The 17711-nt window shown below is 44.2% G+C and overlaps 1 protein-coding gene across 2 annotated transcripts in view; it reads left to right on the forward strand.

The window, feature by feature from the left end:
- The first annotated feature begins 5557 nt into the window (after positions 1-5557).
- The window catches only part of PIP5K1B (phosphatidylinositol-4-phosphate 5-kinase type 1 beta), a 305964-nt gene continuing 293810 nt past the window's right edge, over positions 5558-17711 (forward strand). The window contains exon 1 of one of the 2 annotated variants that reach the window (XM_055294401.2): positions 5558-6456. The gene's annotated coding sequence lies outside the window, so the exon portion shown is untranslated. The remainder of the gene's footprint in view (positions 6457-17711) is intronic. The other variant, XM_063609935.1, reaches the window with a different exon arrangement.

A 17711-nucleotide genomic window follows, 5' to 3' on the forward strand; every position in this document is an offset into this window, starting at 1 on the left:
AAACTGGCCTCTCCAACCAAAAAGGTGGGGGTGGGGCACAGTGGTTCTGTCTCCCTTATCAAGGCCATGACGTTCAACTTCCTTAAAATACAGGTTCAGACTTGATATAGAAAATGTGTGTATAAATTTTGCATGCTTTAAGAATCTTTGTGAAATGCAGCTGGATTCTCTATGCTATCCTGGCAATTCTCTATTTTTTTGTCCTTCTTTCTCTCCTCCATTCTGATATTCTCTTGCTTCTTGTTCACTCCTCGAATCAATCATTATTTGGTTCATGTTGTTTTTGTAACTTGTGGGCAAACTGAAAATTCACCTTAAAAAAAGTATGCATGTGGGTCAGTTTGTAACAAGAAAAAAATGTTAAAGAGAAAAGGAGTAACTGAATTCAAAAGAAAATAGATTATACAGGCTGGTGGAAATTAGACTGGTATTCTTAATGGTGTATATATATTTTTAATGTTAGAAACAACATAACATTAATTTTTTTTAAACCTTAGAATTCTCCCACCCTGGTATACTATGCAGCCATAAAAAAGGATGAGTTCATGTCCTTTGTAGGGACATGGATGAAGCCGGAAACCATCATTCTCAGCAAACTATTGCAAGACAGAAAACCAAACACCGCATGTTCTCACTCATAGGTGGGAATTGAACAATGAGAACTCATGGACACAGGAAGGGGAACATCACACACGGGGGCCTGTCATGGGGTGGGGGGAGGGGGGAATGATAGCATTAGGAGATATACCTAATGTAAATGACGAGTTAATGGGTGCCGCACACCAACATGGCACATATATACATATGTAACAAACCCGCATGTTGTGCACATGTACCCTAGAACTTAAAGTATATATATAAAAAAAAACTTCACATGTGCTCTCTAGATCAAGCTTATCTGTTATCTTCATGCAGCTATTGAGTCGGTTACTGAGGATGAAAAATAAATAATATTGACAAAAATATTAAAAAAAAAAGAATTCTCCCACCCTAACATGAGAACTTTAAACATTGTTCTTTTCCAGGTATTTATCGTTCATGTGCATTATTTTTTACATAATTATAATCTCCGTATGTATAATTTTATGTTTTTGCTATAAATTTTAGGGGCACATTGCTTAGCTCTTCTTCCTGCTTCCTAGATGGGTCACCAGGTATTATGGAGAACTTTTCCAGGGTCAGACCTGTATGCCTGCTAACACTGGGCCTCCAGTTTTCTTATTGTTCCTAGCTGAATGTAAACATCAATGAGTTTTGAGAAGAGCTAGGTAATACCAACCTCTGGGCAAAGAACAGTAAGTTAAATAGGACATGTGTCTGGCAGATTTGCATATATTCTAGCTTTTAAAAACTCAGCAAAAAAGTACTGAGAGGTATTGTAAATCACTCATGAAGGCTTAAGATACAAGTGCACCTCTTCTAAAGGGTTCTGTCTTTAATATGCAAACTCCTCCAAGCCTTGGCACTGAATGTATTGCAGAAGGAACATTCCTTTGGCATGTTAGGCATGTAAGGGACTTTTCAGAGCATCTTGTCTAACACTCTCATAGTGCAGACAAGAAAGATTGCAGATTTCACTGTTGTGGGGACAGAGCTGGAGTGACAAACCAGGTCTTACGGCTCCTAATTCAATGCTCTTTCCAATCCCGAGAGGAAAGAGGAACAAGGGGATAGATAGGATTAAGAAAGAAAGAAAGAAAAAAAAAGGCAGCAAAAAAGAAAGCAAAGCTGGATGAAAGAGAAGAGGGTACAGGGAATTAAGAAGAAAAGGAAGGCGACGCATGTGAGGTTGTCAAGCCTTTGCTTGAATGTAAGTTTCCCAGGGTAAACTGGTCCTCTGAAATTAGTGTCTCAAGTTATACAGGGGCATCAGCTAAGCGTTTAGCCTTTCTCATCTGCTTAGATATGAAGTTTCTAGAAAGAGAGGGCAATGTGGCAGGAGGATGGTCCCTAGAGATTTGGGAAGGATGCCGGCTCTACTTCTCTGTTCTTCAATGTCAATGAATGCAATGCATGCCTTTCATCCCGATTCCTGTTTTTTTCTCATTGGAGAATAAAGGACAGATGAACAGGTGGAAATATCCATAGCTCACCAATGTTCCTCAAGTTCCCTCTGAATATTTACTGGACTTCAGTTGCTCTTGAGACGTCACCAAAAAAAAAAAAAAAAAAAAAAAAAAAACTAAATGTGCATTAGCAATTTAGAGAAATGCAACCTCCGGCATTTCATAGAAAGGTCCAGAAAGAATGTGTAACTGGTTCAAAGTGGCGTAGCTAAGAAGAATATATCGATGATCTGATGTGGTGTCACAAAGCACCCAAACATGTAGTGGATGAAGTAGTCTTCAAAAAACGGCTGCTATCAGCTCTTTTATTCCTGAACGTACACAGTACCCCTCAAGTCAGAAGGCAGAGTCTATTTCCCCTCCTCTTGAATCCGACTGGCCTTGTGACTTGCTTTGACCAATAGACTGAAGCAGAAATAACATTCTAGAACTTCCAAACTCAACCCTTAAGAGAATTGGCAGTTTCTATTCCTCCCTCTTGGAAGCAAGATGCCATAGAAGAAGTCTAACCACCTTGCTGGGAGGAAGCCCAAGCCAGCTGGATGGACAGAGAGAGGTCATGTGGAGGAGAATTGAGGTGCCTGATATGTGAATGAGGCCTTCCTGAACCTTCCAACTCAGCCCAGCTGCCAGTGGCCAGTTGAATGCCGTCAAATGAGTGACCCAGGCCAGGCACAGTGTCTCATATCTGTAATACCAGCACTTTAGGGGTTGGGTGGAAAGGTCGCTTGAGCTAGGAGTTTGAGACCATCCTGGGCAACACAGTGAGACCTTATCTCCACATAAAAAAGTAAAAACAATTAGCTGGGCGTGGGGGTGCATGCCTGTGGTCCCAGCTACTTGGGAGGCAGAGGTGGGAGGATTGCTTGAGTCCAGGAGATCAAGGCTGCAGTAAACTGTAATCATGCCATTGCACTCCAGCCTGTTCCAGCCTGTGTGACACAGCAAGACCCTGTCTCAAAAGCAAACAAACAAACAACAACAACAACAAAAACAAACAAAAAAACCATGAATGACCTTAGGCAATACTCAGCTAGGCTTAGTTGACCCACTGAATCATGAAAAATAGTAAATGACTGATGATTTTGGCAACTAAGTTTTGGGATCATTTGTTAAGCAGCAATCAATATCTGAAACAGTGGCTTTAAACAGCAACCATTTATTGTTTCTCATGAATCTATGAGTTGGGAGGGTGGTTCTAGTGATCTGGACCAAGCCTAGCCAATCTCATTCAGACTTGCTTGTGCCTCTGCAGTCAAGTGAGGGCTGACTGGTCAAGGATGCCTCAGCTGTTATGACTCAGCTCTGCTCTACGGGGTCTTTCATCTTCCAGCAGGCTTATTCTGGTGATGTCAGAATTCCAAGACCGGAAACAGAAATGTGTAAACCTTTTTGCAGCATTCATTTACATCAAGCCGGCTATTGTCTTGTTGGCCAAAGTAAATCATATGGTTGAGCCCAGAATAGGAGGGGACTACAAAGTTAGAGGGAAAGACCTTGGAGAAAAAAGGAGGTCATTTACTGGGGGCCACTAATACTATCAAATGTACTACTAGGAACCCATGCATGTTTCTCATAGTTAGAGGAGTATTCAATAGCATTATTAAGGTTTTGGACTGAGGTCAGGAATCAATTGAAAAAATTACCTTTAAAATTAAGCAAAATAATTAGATGAATATTTTCTGATTTTTAAATAGGTTTCCAGAATTTCTGGCCAAGTCACTATTGCTCACAATGTTGATGTTGTTGTATTACTTCCAATACAGGATGACTTTCCTAAATCCCTGTTGATAGAGTTAGAGATAGAATCAGGAAGAAATACCAGGTCTCATACTACATGGTCATTCATTCCATTAATCAATTCACAGTAATAATGCAATCGTAAGAATCTTCGTAGAGTTCCTTAGAATCCTGCTTCATAAAGTTAGCTCTCTAAATAGCCAGTGGGCAGTCTGGTTTGACACTTCTCTCTGGAAACCTAAGGCTGTTTGCTTTTGGGCTTTACAGAAGTGGCTCAATACCAGGCTCATTAATGGGAAAAGGGTCATGTGTATGGATACATGTGTGTGGACATTTATATGTAGATGTGTGATCACTTTTGATCCACTGTTTGGTTTTACCTGTCTTCATCTCCCCTGCATTACCAGAAACTGACTTTGCACTTTCACTTACCACCACCTCCCTGGGAGGCAAATTCATTTTCCACTCTGGGTTTCAGAGCTGAAGTCTGAGAAGCAGGAAAGGAGAGACTGGGATTACCCTTCCCAGATCCCATACTAGCCTGCTAGTTACAGCGGTGTGATGCTGCCCCCTATACAGTGATTCATACCAGTCAGATGAACGGTTCTTTGATCTGTTCTTCTGTCCTCCACCACTGGTCTATCACCCCATCTTGAACTTTGTTAATACAATATTTCTGCCAGTTATTGTTCAGGCATTGAGAGTCAGGGAAACTGTGTTCTGGTCCTTGGGTTACTTAATGTCTTGAGACCTTAGTTTCCTCATCTGTAAAGCGGGAGGGCTGGACTAGATGTGTGTTCCTCCTGCTCTGAGCTGTGAAGCGTCTAGGATGCCAGGAGAAAAGCAGACCCAAGTGACAGGGTTCTAAACAAACCATACAGTAAATCTCTCAGTAATGACCAGCCACATCTGGAAGAAGCAGGCTGGGAAAACAGCTGAAGAATAATAGATATTTGTTTTATTTGTCAATTATGCCTCAGTAAAGCTAAAAAAAAAAAAAAATGGATACTTCTGTTATCAAGAAATTATTGCACTTGATTCAAGGCTGATATTAAACCATAACAGACTCACTCAAGGTGGGGGGTGAGAGAAACAAAGAGATTACAAAACTGGAAAGAGGTGTTCATTTGCAAAGAACTAAGGGAGTATCCTTCAAACACAAATTGGAAGCCAGAGATCTCTGAAGATAAGGATCATGAAATGTTGTTATTCCCTAGACAGAATGTATCCCACGTTTTCCACCAGCGTTGTTTTTGGTAAAGAAGGGTAAGTGGAAGGAAGTGATGAGGCTGAAAAATACCATTTGCTTCAATTCAGCCGGGAAGAATCCGCTACCTTTTGGTTCCTATTAAGTGAATTTTAGCTTTAGCTTTCATGATAGCATTTTCCCAAAGGAGTCCTTTAGATCTGACCCCTACCCTCTTCGCAGCTAGACTGACATCAGGTGACGTTGCAAGTGCCCCCAGCCCACTCAGCGCTATCAGTAGGAATTGGCCCTCCACCCCGTCACAGCGCTTTCCCATGACATCCCCCGGCTTCTCTCTCCTAGGACCTCCTTGCGAGCCTACCCCTACCTGTTGGGTAGGTCTTACTTCCTGGGAACACCTGCTGTCCTTAGAACGGGAGCAACCGACGCCTTAGTAATCCTGGCCTGTCTCTTCCTGGTGAAGGGGGCGCCTGCGCTCAAGTGCCGGCTCCGCCGCCTCAGGCGGACTCTAGCGGGCGGGCGACCAGACGTAGCTGAGTTCTGTGGCCTGGGGAAAGGGGACGCCCTATCCCCACAGCCCTGTTTCGCAGGCCTTCAAGACGCTGAGAACAGCCGGGAACCCCCGGACTAGCCCTGGAGTCTTGGAGGCACCCGCCAATTCCAGGGGCCCACCCCAACCCCGCTCTCAGTCTGGGCCAGCGGCGGCGGGACGGGCGCCGGGTCCCCACACACCGGCTGGGACGCCCAGCCCACTGCGGCTGAAGCTCCGGCCGCGGCCGCTCCCGGTGCTGCAAACCGGTCTGGCTTCGCTGCAAGGCGTGCGGGGATGGGGCAAGTGGGTGGAGAGAAAAGGGGAAGAGCCTGGGCGGCCGGCGGGCGGGGCCTGCATCCTCCCCAGCCTCCCCAGCCGCGCAGCCGGCTCTCTCTGCGCCTCGCTCCGACTCCGGCGCGCACCAAGCGGGAACCCGCGCCCGAGCCCGGGGTCGCCGCTGCTGCTCCTCTCGGTCCCCGGTTCCCGGTCTCCGAACGCGCCGCGGCGAGGCTGCGCCCGTCAGTGGAGCCGCTCGGAGCTGCTGGGCTTTGGCGGCCGCTCGCTGCTCCGTCTGGCCGGAGGAACGGCGGGGAAGGAAGGGGAAAGCGGGGACACACACACTCGGCGCGGCGCGCGCGCACTGCACACTCGTGGCCGCGCGCCCCCGCCAAGGCGCGTCCGGAGCGAGTTTGGCCCCGCGGCTCCAGCCCCGGCACCTGCCCGCCCCCAGCGTTGCCCCCGGCCCCGGGCCCGCCCGCCGCGCCCGCCGCGCCCTCCGCCCTGCTGCGCCTCCCGCCCCTCGCCTGCACTGCTCTCCCTTCGCCGTGGGGAAGCGACAACGTCCCGATAACTTGCGGACTGTGGCGCAACTGGTCTTGGCAGCGGAGGCACCCGAATGCTGCCCGGGTGAGGTAAGTTTCCTGTGCGTCCCCGGCCCCTTCCCGCTAGACCCTTCTGAGGGGCTCGCGCTTGGGGGTCTGCATCTCTGCGGAAACCCGTCGGTCTCTCTACCCTTCCACTTTGCCTGTCTGCGTTGTGCTGGGGGTGACGTGGAGAGGGCGCCCGTGGCCACCGAAGCGGGACCTTCGTTCCGCGGGAGCACAGCTGCGCGCTCCCAGCGGGCACCCACCCGCTCGTCACCCGGATCCCCGGGGCCGCAGTGACACTCGGAGATCACTCTGCGTTCACTTAAATAGGAGTCCTCTCCCCTCTTCAGGGGAACCTGCAGAGTTTGGCAGCGGAAGGAAGGGTCTCCCACCACCATCCTCCCGTACCAAACGGCGGTGAACTTGTTAGGCGCCCTGGTATCTCAAGAGGGGCTTGCGAGTTGGTGTCTGCTCATTTCTGGCGCTGGAGCCGGATTGAACAGGTGCGGTGTGGTTCCAGTCTAAATGCAGCAACAGACTTCTGCGTTTCCCAGGCTTTCTCCCCCAGCCTGGTCAATGTGACGCGTCAACATCTGGGGCAGGGGCTGGGAGTGTGGGGGCACTGGGGAGGGAGAATGCCCGGGTTTGATTTACTATGCCGGTGCCAGGAGTCGCCAGAAGACAGCAAATGTCTGCTTATCTGGCATCTATGCAGATGAGTGTGTTGTCATTTCTTATCCCCCGCCCCCCGCAACCCCCAGCTGTCTTGTCTGGTGCCCAGCGTGGTTGAGTAGAAACCTGTTCCGGAGAAGTTGTTTGGGCAGATTGATTAATTCTTCCATCGAATCTACTAAATCAGAGCTCCGAACAAGGCAATCCTAGTTACTCTGATGCTTTTTTAAAGGGAGCGTGTTGCAGACCAGAAATAACACCCACTATCACTACCTCTCTGTGACATTCTCAGATGCAGGAGGCCGTAGCTCTAAGGTGAATGATCCTTAAGGGACCGGTAGGACCTCAGAATGTGTTAATCTCGTGCAAGGAAGAAGCGGTCTCTGTGTCCGTACTTCTGAGTCTCGGTTTGGGGAACCCCTTTTGTCCCTCTAATGAAGCACATTGAGCCAGAGACTTCTCCCCTGTTCTGCGAAGAGACTGAAGCGTTCTGCAGCTGCTGGAGTGGAGAAAGGCGAAAGGATTGGTTTCATTAGGACTCTAATGTGATGAAGTAGAGTAGTGTTCATGGAAGCTTTGCTAGAGCGTTCCCAGCTGAAAGGAGACGCTGGGAAAAAACCTTAATCGGCCAAGTGTAAACCAGTGGGAGGTTGAGTGAGTTTCATGTGTGATCTCTGAGCGGAGGGAAACGGTGGTTCTGATATGGTCCTGTGGGCAGAGACTTATGAGAACTGATGAGAAAGCTGGTGAGTTTGAGACTGATGTATGATGACATCTTACCTGAGAAGGAAAACTGTAAAGCACTAAATGATAGAACCACATTACATTTTTGTCCACGTTAAGACTAGAGAGGTTTAATCATAACACCTTACATTTGCATAAGTGTCTTGCAATTTGTAAATTCTTCTGAGTGTTCTCACCTAATTCCAAACATTTCTGAGGGAGGCAGGGCAAAGACTATTTACCATGTAAACGCAGAAGGAACGTGAGGCTCACAGATTCAGAGATTTATCGAGGTAACAAGTGCTGGTATTAGTATCACAGTTAGGTTTTCTGTCGTAACCAGGTGCCTGCTCTGTACTGATATAAGGTGGTTTTTTAAATGGCAGAGTTCTTCTGCATTTTTTGTGGTCTGCATAGTCTCACTGTAAATTACTGTTTGCATTTTACAGATGAGGAAACTGAGGTTTAGACAAGCAGTGGGAGTTTTCCATGGATTTATATCTAATTTAGTGGCATTTACAAGACTAGAACTTGGATCTTCTGATGTCCAGTCCATTGCTTTGTGTATTCTGCCATAATTTCAGTTCTGATAGCAATGAGGACACATCATGGAAACTGCAATACACAAAGGACTGTTAAGCATGCCCCCAGTGACGTGGGTTCTAGTTCTGGGACTACATTTGGCTGTATGACCTGGGCCAAACCATATCACTTCCAAGTCTCAAGTGTCTCACATATAAAACAAAACGTTTGTATGAAATTATGTTTTTTCTTTCCAACTTTAGCATTCTGTGTTGTTTACCGATGTGTTTGTAATCCAATGTTACCATTTTCTCTAGAGGAAGGACACCTTTTTACCCTACATCACCTGAGACCTAGATAATTACTTTTTCACCTTTAGTTTATCCCTTCCCACCTTTACTACACACCACTTCATCAAAGGAATGAAACTTAACAAGTGTGTTTTAGCTTAGCATCTACAGTATATTGTTTAGTTTACTGTTTGACTTGAAAATATTCTGAGGGGCTGAGGTACTGTAAGGTACATGTCAGAGCTTACTTGAATATTCTAATTGTAAGCTCATAACTTTTTTTTTTTTAGCTTTGTGATTTGCATAAAGTAAGTACTCAGTAAATAGCTGCTGAATTAATGAAGGGGGTGAATGAAGTCATTCATAAGGAAAACATATGCTGTAAAACATAGAAAGCATCTTACCATGTAAATTCCCAACACATAAGATAATTTGCCTACAGGCATGTGCCTCCTGAAGCTGGCGGGTACAGAGCCCATTGTTGCTCTCTTTTCTGAGTGCATCATATAGGGAAGAGCTTTTCTTTCTCCCTATAGACAATAGACTTATGTCATCTATGTTATGCTCTTTTCCTTGCCCCCCCCTTTAGTTGTTAGTAGTACAGCTGCTGAGAGATACATTCCTAGAAATTGACTTGTCCCGTTTTATGAAAGGGTATGTCTTGAGATGGGAAACCAACCATTCTGTTTTTAAAACAGGGTATTGAATAAATTTCGGGAGATGCTAATACTGGCTCGTGGTTTCAGAGGGGGAACCTAATTAACAAAACCAACCTAGTTTCTGTTCCTTTTAACAATCTTCTCTTTCTACTCCTCCTCTTTATATACAGACAAGTAGTGTTTTTATGTTTGGAAGAATGATAATAAAGAATACAGTGATCTTAAATATTATTAATGGATCTGCAATTTATATTGGGGATTGATGTATATTTCCTTCTGATAAAGAATTTAAATATTAATTAGTTTAGAAGTACCTTTTATGGGTAAGAAAACTAAAACTTAGGTGAATTGACTTACTTATGGTCACAAAGATGATAGCAGGAGGACCAAGATCAATGTGGAATTCATAAGAAGGTTCATATTCAAGTTTGTCCCAGGAGTTCTATGGTGAAGGTACAGTTTTGACTTTTAGAAATCATAGAGATTAACAGAAAACTTCTGTTTACTATCATTATTAGAGAGTTAGTACATTTGCAAATGGTTTAGCATTTATATGTTTAAGTTTTCTTGCCCAAGCAGATGCCATTAAAAATAATATATATTTTTTTCTCTTTACTTCTTTTTTTTTTTTTTTTTTTGTTTTTTTTTTTTTTTTTTTTTTGAGACGGAGTCTCGCTCTGTCGCCCAGGCTAGAGTGCAGTGGCGCGATCTCGGCTCACTGCAAGCTCCGCCTCCCGGGTTCACGCCATTCTCCTGCCTCAGCCTCTCCGAGTAGCTGGGACTACAGGCGCCCGCCACCGCGCCCGGCTAATTTTTTGTATTTTTAGTAGAGACGGGGTTTCACCGTGGTCTCGATCTCCTGACCTCGTGATCCGCCCGCCTCGGCCTCCCAAAGTGCTGGGATTACAAGCGTGAGCCACCGCGCCCGGCCTCTTTTTTGTTTTTTGAGTCAAGGTCTCATTCTGTTTCCCAGGCTGGAGTGCAGTGGCCCAACCATGGTTCACTTCAGCCTCAGCCTCCCCAGGCTCAGGTAATCCTCCCACCTCAGCTTCCTAAGTAGCTGCAACAACAAGCACGCACTACCATGCCTGGCTAATTTTTGTATTTTTGGTAGAGACAGAGTTTCACCATGTTGCCTAGGCTGGTCTGTAACTCCTGGATTCAAGCAATCCACATGCATTGGCTTCCCACAGTGCTGGGATTACAGGTGTGAGCCCCTGCGCTCAACCAAAATGTTTGTTTTTATCTATTCACTATGATTCTTCTGGCTTATATACATCACCAGACTCAGAAATAATACTTTGCTCCAATCAGTGCTGGGAGAGAGGAAACTATTCAAATAGAAACCAAAGACCTGTAGTCCCGTGGGAGGCTGAGGTGGGAGAATCACTTGAGCCCAGGAGTTTGAGACCAGCCTGGGCAACATAGCAAGACCCCGTCTATACAAAAATAAAAAATTAGCTGGGCATGGTGGCACGTGCCTGTGGTCCCAGCTACTTGGGAGGCTGAAGTGAGAGGATCACTGGAGCCCAGGAGTTCGAGGTTGCAGTGAGCTATGATCGCACCACTGTACTCTAGCCTGGGTGACACAGCAAGGCCTTGTCCCAGAAAAGAAAGGAAAAGAAACACGTATATGCTGGTATTTTCAACTTCTCTTCCTGGTATATAAAGCCAGAAGCCAAAGGTAGCCTTGTCATGCAGCTGGTAAAGTCATAAATATGTATACATTCAATTTGCATTTGCATTTTGCTTGTACTTCTCTTAGATGGTGAGTCAGAACATTTAATATCCTGGAAATTTTTTTTTTTCCCCTATGGCCAGAGCCTTCAGTAGATTCTGTAAAACATCAAGTCCTAAATGTATGTGTTGCTGAAACATGTTCTCTTTGTATCAAGTGCATTAAGGGGAGTTGGAAGGAGTCCTTCATTTTTTTTTAGAAGCTGGTCAGTTGGAACTGTACATTATGTAGCTCTACTGTTCATTTGTGGTCTTATCAATAGAGCAGGATGTGTTACTTTTTGCTGAGTGCCAGGGAACTGGGGTGGGAGGAAACCTAGGCTTCTGTCTTATTTTTTTTCTTTTTAAAAATCAACTTTAAACTTAATTTATTGATGAAATTTTTGTGGTACTGTGTCGTAAACAATCAGCTGCTGTTGACAGAGAATTGTATTCAGTCAGGTTCCTTTTAATACATAAGATTAGGTCAGGGAAAACAGGCTTGGTTTTGTACATTCTATTCTCAATTGTATTTACTTCTGTATCGCTTCGTCAGAGGTGTATAAAGGAGATGATCACACAGGAAAACACAGGAATCCTGCCCAAACTAGATTACTCTTGGTAAGATTTGAAACAGAGTGACTGAGACAAGGTTGCATGTTCAGTAAGCTGACAGTGCCTTGGTATTATCATTTCAAGTTAAAACAAACTAGCACTGGAATGAACAACATGAAGTGTGTGTTCTTGCAGGAAGTCTTCTGTATTGTTTATGGGACTCAGTAAACAATGAATATGTAACATGTTTGGGTAATTTACACGATGGATGCACAGTAAGTTCTTGAGACTCATTTTCTCTAATATTTTTAGAAAATCAATTTGAAATTGCAATGAAATATAAAGCCTTGAGTGTTTGGTATTGCTCCCGGTTTTAAAATGGGTGTGTATGTCTTTCAGTGGAAGTTCAGGCAAGCAAGGGTTAGAATTGTAAGTACTAGGGGCCCAGAGATTATAATTATCTTGAATTGGAACTAAAGTTCAGACAGGACTGCAGAAAGTTCATTCAGTTTGTAAGAGAAAAGGTGATATTTAAGCCTTCACCATTCAGTCATGCTGAGCAAGGGGTTTGTGGGGGAGGATAAAATTAGAGCGAGCCATAAAAATGTGCTTTCCTTGCTTCGTAGACAGACTTAAGGCATACAGTGGGTTCAACATGTTTCATAGTGGGTTTTTAATTTAATATACACTTTTTTCTTTCTTTTTTAAACCATGCCCGTCATTATGCTCTCTGGATCACTTGATCATATGTTTGGTAATAAAGTAAGGAAACAAAACAGCAACAACAACTAAAAAGCAATGCAACGACCTCCTTGAGGGAGTAGTAAGCACATCATAGGTGTTCAGCAAATATTTGTCAATGGAAAAAGTTAAGCATCATATGTTTTATTTATATTTGTATTCTTGGAACTTGGCACTGTGTCTGGCAGATGGTGAGGATTTAATAAGTGTTTACTGAACAATTTATATATCCAAATGAATATCACTCTTCAAAATCTTGGGATGTTCCATAATTATTCTAATGATTCTATTATATTTCAAACCATTTTAGAAATATTAGGCAGTCTGATAGATACTAATGTTGATAGTTTGTAGTAGTCCTTTTTTTAAATCATAAATTGTATTTATTCACTAGACTACAACTTTTTTAACCAAAATGCCTAGGAATAATTTTGTATTATTTATCTTCTTTAGGAGAAAAATAAATATTAAATATATTGTGTTTTTATTTGAAAGTATCCAATAAGCATAGTTTTCAAATGCGCAGAGTGGCTTAATAGTGAGTTTGGTTCAGGGTACAGAGACAAGAATGGACTTTAAGCTTCTCTAAGTTAATCAGCTTAAATATCACCTCCTCCTGGGGACTTTTCTGTTCTTCCAACCTAAAGGAGACCTTTTCCATATGTTTTGTTCACTTGTCACAGGGATACTGATACAGTTTCGATGTTTGTCCCTTCCAAATCTCAGGTTGAAATGTGATTCCCCATACTAGAGGTGGGGCCTGATGGGAAGAGTTTGGGTCATATGGATGGATCCCTCATGAATGGCTTAGTACCCTCCCCGTGGTAATGAGTGAGCTCTTGCTCTCTGAGTTTACTTGAGATCTGGTTGTTTCAAAGTGTGTGGCATCTCCTACCCCTCCCTTGCTCCCTCTTTTGCGTGACTCCCCCTTCACCTTCCGCCATGACTGTAAGCTTCCTGGGGCCCTCTCTCACCAGAGGCAGATGCTGGCACTGTGCCTCATGTACAGCTTGCAGAACTGTGAGCCAAAATAAAACCTCTTTTCTTTATGAATTATGCAGCCTTAGGTATTCCTTTATGGCAATGCAAAAACAGATTAACACGGATACTTATTCATTTATGTATTTCACTTGTTTCCCCGTGCCCAAACTCACATTCAACCCAAGATTATAAACTCTTTGAGGGCAGAGGCCATGGTTCATAACACTGTTTTTCTAGTGTTTGGCACATAGTAGGTCCTCAGTAAATATTTAAATGAATACATGAATAAGCCCCATCCATCCTGTGGAGATGAAGTGGGCCATCATTTAGGTTACTCAAGCTGAATCAGACTGAGAGGCTTACGTGTTAGCTATGGCAGCCCCTTACAATGATGACCGAACCCTTTAGGATGAGAAAACACTTGTTTAGGTGATAAATTCTGGCATGATTATTAAGAAAACACTGTCTCTATTTAAAGACCGATTTCTTTCATTTACTTATAAATGAATAGTAGTGAACAAACAAGAGGAAATTATCAAGCACAAAACAAAACGTTCCCACACTGTTAAAATGGGCTCTAAATGTACCTAAATCATAAACATATTCATTCCTAATTAAGACACTTCGGTGTTCATATACAAGGCAATTCCTATGATGCCTCACATAAAGTTGGTATTTGAGCTGATATTTATTTGAACATCAGCTACGTCAACAGTCCCAATACCGTGGAAGAAGGCAGGGCAGTGACTCTCAAAGTGCGGTCCTTAGACCGACAGTCATCACTACCTGAGAATTTGTTAGAAATGCAGATGAGGCCAGGTGCGGTGGCTCACAACTATAATGCTAGCACCTTGGGAGCCTGAGGCAGGTGGATCACCTGAGGTCAGGGGTTTGAGACCAGCCTGGCCAACGTGGTGAAACTCCATCTCTACCAAAAATACAAAAATTAGCTGGGCATGGTGGCAGGTGCATGTAATCCCAGCTACCTGGGAGGCTGAGGCAGGAGAATTGCTTGAACCCAGAGGTTGCAATGAGCCAAGATCGCACTATTGCACTCCAGCCTGGGTGACAAGAGTGAAACTCTGACTCAAAAAAAAGAAAAGGAAAGAAAGAAAAGAAATGCAGATGAACTCTGTGGATGGAGGACAGGCCTTCAGGTGATTCTCCTGCGTACCCAATATTGCCAGTACATGGTAAATCTGTTGCTCCAAGTATAAGCCTCCTGAAGTGTTCAGTATTCCCAGGTAAACCCAGGATGTGTTGAGGGAATGCTATCTGCCTGCTCCTTCAGAAATATGAGGGGAGAAATGAAAAATTCTCCCTCTGCCAGTCTTGGCATTTCTCAGAACTGTGTGGATCACAGGAGAGCAAAGTATTGTGAATGGATTGGGTATCTAGGACTTTAGATACAATATAAAAAAGCTTTTGGTAGTCATAGAGCCTGCCAAGTGATGGATATTGTGTGGTATACAGAAAGTGTTAATATTGAACATGGTCCTGGCTGTCAAGGAGGCTGACTGTGCTGAGAGCTTACTCTGTTCCAGGCACTTCTCAAGTGCTGTTTCTTTTCATCACCATGTGCCTCCAAGCTGCAGCGTTTCTTCACTGAAGAGAAGGAAATGGAAACCTAGTCAGGTTAGTAGTAACTTGTATCAGAGCACAGAACCAGTAAGGGATGGCACGAAGGTTCTAGCCCTGGCTTTTCCGACTATGAAGCCCATACTCTTTTTCTCTGTTTCATGGTGTAGCACCTCAAAGTATAGTTTTGAAATAAGAGATTTAAAAAGGAGAACATAAGTGAATCTAAAATTTATATCTCCCAAGTAAGTCTTTCTCTGAACTCTAGTTTGCATAATTGACATTGCACTTGGATATCCCAAAGGCACCTCAAATTCTACATGTTCAAAACCAGAATCATGATCTGTTTTCTCCGCATCTGATACTCCTGCAAGGTCCCTAGCTCCGTGGTGGGCACCGCTAGTCACCAAGTAGCACGATCAGAAACTTAGGAGCATCCTTGGCTCCACCCTTTGCACACACCACATCTAATCCATCACCAATGTCTATTGATTTGCTTCCTGAATATCTTTCCCATTCCATCTGCTTCTCATCATTTGTGCGGATTCTATCCTAGCCCAACTTGTCTCTCTGCAGGACTGAGCCAGAGCCTCTCTGGTATCCTGAGTCCACTCTGGGTCTCCTAGAATCCATTACCCATATTGTAACCAGGGCACTTGTGATGGTTGGAGGGCACCTGAGGCTCTGCTGGCCAGATCTCTACCTTCTGCACCCCGCCAGGCCCTCACAGAAGCACACAAATTCTGGCCCCAGGGCTCTCCACCTCAGTGGCCTTTTGAGCTCTTGGACAGCCTCTGAGGACTTGTTTTTCCAAGTAGCTTTCTACCCTGATGTTTTTGCTCTCCTGGAGTTCAGTCAGAGGCAGGTTCGTAACTACAGTCAACTACTTTAAAGGAACAGGATGGAAACTCCAGTATAGCTCTAGGGACTTACCCAACCCTACCCCAAATACCAAGTTCTTAAGTGTTCTCCGGCAGTTCCCAAGGTGCACTCCACTCACTCCAACAAAGAACCAAAGACTGCTCTACTTCCACAATTGCTTATACACTGCCCCTGAGTTCCCCCAGGACCCTGCAACATCACATTTGTGGCCATCATAGCAGAGAAATTCACCACCTGTGGTCTAGGAATAAAATCTAAGCCTCTCCCAAAAGGCACCTGTCTCTGACTCTTGACTGTGGCTTATCCTGGCAGCTTTGAGGAAAAGGCCAGAGTTGCTTTGCATAACTGGCAGGATAGATAAAGAAACATGACTCAAAATCATTCTCTCTGTATTTCCTCATAACAGGAAGCAGTTGACATAGGTGCAGGAAAATTTCCTGACCAAGGGATTAGGCCTGGGGCTGGGGGTGCTGGAGAGAGAGAAACACAGGGATCTGCCCCAGACTCTTTAATGGCCTCCCTTTGTGCCTGGAGTGAAGATCTGGGTCATTGACATGGTTCCAGGGCCCTGCACGGTCCTGGTCCTTCTGCCACTCCAGTCTCAGATCCACCACTCTGCCCCTTGCTGTTTCTGAGCCACACTTGCACCTGCCAGCTTCACACCCTCTGTGCAGCACACTCGTTGCCCCCTTTGGAATGTTCTCAGCATTGGCTGACCACGCTTCAAGTCAGTTCTAAGGTTACTTTTGAAAGGAGGCCTTGGCCACCCATCCCCAGTCTAGGACAGGACCAGCGGTTCCCTCTCCAGGAGGGCTTCCACAGTGTGATTATTTGACTGGTTTCCTCACCCCCACCAGCTGCTAATCATCAGGGCTCATTGCATCCCCATAGTGTCGGCACATGTAGAATTGTCTTGAGTGAATAAGTAAATGAATACCAATACTTCTACCTTAAAAAAATTCTTTTTGTAAATTCCCAGTAAAGAAAGGAAATCCACAGAGGTCATGAATGAACCAGTTCATATTGCCGATCCTGCCCATGAACTTGATCTTCAACTTTAATTACCACTGCCTGATTTCACCTGTCATGATCCGCATTTCTATAATGTTAGCTGCAGGTATTATCCCCAAGGAAGGTTGCCCCAAAGGCATGATATAAAATATTTCTGGAAGAATACCTGAGATACTAGTGTCTTTGTTTGCCTCTGGGGAGGTGAATTGGCTAGCTGAGGGGCATGGATGGAAGGGGAATTTTCATCCCATACTTATTTGTACCTCTGAATTTGGACCCATATGTGTGGATTACTTATTTTAAAAATTAGAATTGTAAAAGTAGAAGGAGGGAAAGCATAGCAAGAGATGTGAAGGAATGGGAATGATTATTTAGAGGAAAGAAGATGGACATGCAATTGAAAGGGGGTTGTCCTAAAAAGAATTACTGTCTTCAAGGATACAGCCAGTTACATCTGACTTGCTCTGCACATCTATGGAGAACTATATGGCTTCAACTTAAAAGGGATGCCATACCATATAACTTGACTTAAAGAGGTTTGCCTGATCTCTCCCCTCACAGAATATAACATTTAATCTAAATATAAAAGCTAATAGAACCTAATTATTTAAGAGGGAAGAAGTTGTTAAAGAAGAAGTTAGTTGGAGGCTAAAGCATTCTCCTTGAAGACATACAAGTGCCCAAGAAACTTGAAAAAATGCTTATCATCACTAATCACCAGAGAAGTGCAAATCAAAACCACAATGAGATACCATCTCATACAGTCAGAATGGCTATGATTAAAAAGTCAAAAAGTAACATATGCTGGCAAGGTTCAGAGAAAAGGGAGCGCTTATGCGCGATTGGTTGGTTTGCAAATTAGTTCAGCCACTGTGGAAAACAGTTTGGAGATTTCTCAAAGAACTGAAAATAGAATTATCATTCAACCCAGCAATCCCATTACTGGATATATACCCAAAGGAAAATAAAC

The sequence above is a fragment of the Symphalangus syndactylus genome, chromosome 9, assembly GCF_028878055.3.
Source record: "Symphalangus syndactylus isolate Jambi chromosome 9, NHGRI_mSymSyn1-v2.1_pri, whole genome shotgun sequence".
In the NCBI taxonomy this organism is placed as follows: Eukaryota; Metazoa; Chordata; class Mammalia; order Primates; family Hylobatidae; genus Symphalangus; species Symphalangus syndactylus.